Here is a 2,360-nt window from a genome sequence, read left to right on the forward strand (position 1 = left end):
TTTGTCACGTTCAGACTGCCATAAAAAAATAACTTTTGTCACGTTCAGTCTGCCATAATAAAATTCATATTTGTCACGTTCAAACTGCTATAATAAAATTCTATTTGTCATGTTCAGACTGGCATAAAATAAAATAAAAAATCAGATTAGCCACTTTTAAATGTACAGCACCCTCAGGTCTATGTTTACTTTTTTACCGTGGTGATTTCTAACAGGCAAATAATCGGCCACCATCCTGCTCCTCTCCTGTCTCTAGGACCCCGGCTGGCTCTGTGAGAAGGAGTGCTACCTGGACATGTTGTCGTCTCCCCAACACACTGCCCAGGAGCTGCGCCTCCTCTGGAACAGAAGGAGGGCCTGTGGGGACCCCTGTGGCTGTCCCCGGGCCCCCTGAACATGTGGCACTGTGGGTAAAATGCACTCGGCTCCGGTTACCAGTTCAGGTTCTGTTCTTTGTTTCCTTAAAGCATCAAACTAAGTAAATAAATATTTAGTTAAGCTGATGCAGAACTCAAAATTTTAAGTTTTGGAAGAAAATACTCGAGGTCAAGGTTCTTTATTGACAGTCGCATCGCATGTGGTACATGTGGTGGAACAAACTTGTGTACACAGATACTGCACCAAAATGAACGTTTCTAGTTTTGGTTTTAGTTTAAAACTCATTCTGCCGTGTCTCGCTCTCAGTAATTCCTTTTAGTCAATCAGCTGATCGCTTTCAACAGCTAAAGTGTTTTAGTGAAGAAACAACCAGAACAATCATGACCGTAAGACTGAAGCACTTTGTAATCTGATTACTGGTACTCAGGATTTTGATTACTAATGTCCAGAGTATCAGTGTGCGATAGGAGATGCAGACGCAGAGAAATTAGTTTGTACTGTTTTTTGTAACGGAAAGAAAAACTCAGAAAGGTCACTGAAATAACAGAACTCTCTCAAACTAATAAAAAGAAAAATAAATAAATAAACTTGTGAAAATCAGTTGGTTTTGAAACATTTTTAAGAACTAGACGTTAAATTCTGCACCTGTCCGCCGGTGTTCTGGTCCACTCCTCATGATCAAACTGCTCCAGCTGTCTCAGGTTTTGAAGGGTTCCCTCTCCAGATGTTCCACAGGATTTAGATCGGGGCTCAGTAGGACACTTCAGAACAGAGCCGATGGAGACGGTCTTAAAGTCTTTGCCTTCGGTGTCTTTTTACGCCGTGTCCTCAGCTTCCTGTGGTCCATGTTCAGTGTGTTACTCACCATGACACCACACAGCCCTGTGACTACCTGTCGGCCTGAGTGAAGACACCTGAGATGATGGTTACAGGACACACACCTGAGTTCAACGTGTCCCTGTGGTCAGATTAGTTTCAGTCTTTTCAAGGAGTGCCACTTTTTTTATGAAGGCCCGTTTCATTATTTGGTCTTTTTTTTAATTACTTTTGTCCGTTTTAAGTTCTTTCAGTGACGTTTGTGGGTTTTTCTGTTCTTGCGTCTGTTTCATAGATGATAGATTAGTAAACTGTCTGGAGCGTTTCGTCGTTGGTGGATCCGCCCCTGCAGACAGAAACACTTTGCGCTGTGACTTTATCCGTTCGAGTAGTGAGTGGTGTGGCCTCGTGTGTTTGTGTTAGCGCGTTACCACTTGATATCAACACGGACTTTTGGGACTTGAGCGACTGTGAAACGGACATTCAGCACAGTTTACGAACGCTTCCTTTAAGAGGTAATAAAGAACACTTATGAGTGATTAAATATGTGCTTATTGTTTTTTTTTTGGGTGGTGATGCAGGCAGGAAACTCACCTGCACTGATGGTTTTCTGCTTAACCGTCTCCAAACAGACCTTAGTTTAAAAGGAAAACTACAACTCCTCCACATATAAAATAAGAGCTTCGTGTAAAAATACTGACCCCTGAATCTTTTCCCAACACAATTAAAGTTTGAAACGAATGTTTACCTGCAGGTTTCTCTGCATTTGGTTTCCTTCAGGCTCATTTATAGTAATTGAACTTCTGGGATCAGTCCTGCCGCTGGACATTTTCTGCTTCTGTGTCTTAGAATGAAGGAAAAACACTTTCATACATTATAGGTTGTGGTGAGACGGTGTTTAAAACCCGGTGTTAAAGAGATTCTTTGACCTTGAGGCGATCGGTGTTTAAAGACGACCGGAGAGACGCGGAGCTTCTGGGTGGATTGAAAGGCGTCATCCAACATTTTATGGTCCATATATCTAGGAGTGGTTTACACGACACATAATGTACGGAGTCCAGACAGTTGTAACATTTTAAAATATATTTCTGAGACAGGAAATTAACAAAAGAGGAGAAGCCCCGAACCAACCAGCAGGTGAACGTCATATTCAGGTCGCTCCCCTA

The sequence above is a fragment of the Nematolebias whitei genome, chromosome 1 (genome assembly GCF_014905685.2).
Source record: "Nematolebias whitei isolate Nwh7 chromosome 1, NemWhi1, whole genome shotgun sequence".
Taxonomy (NCBI): domain Eukaryota; kingdom Metazoa; phylum Chordata; class Actinopteri; order Cyprinodontiformes; family Rivulidae; genus Nematolebias; species Nematolebias whitei.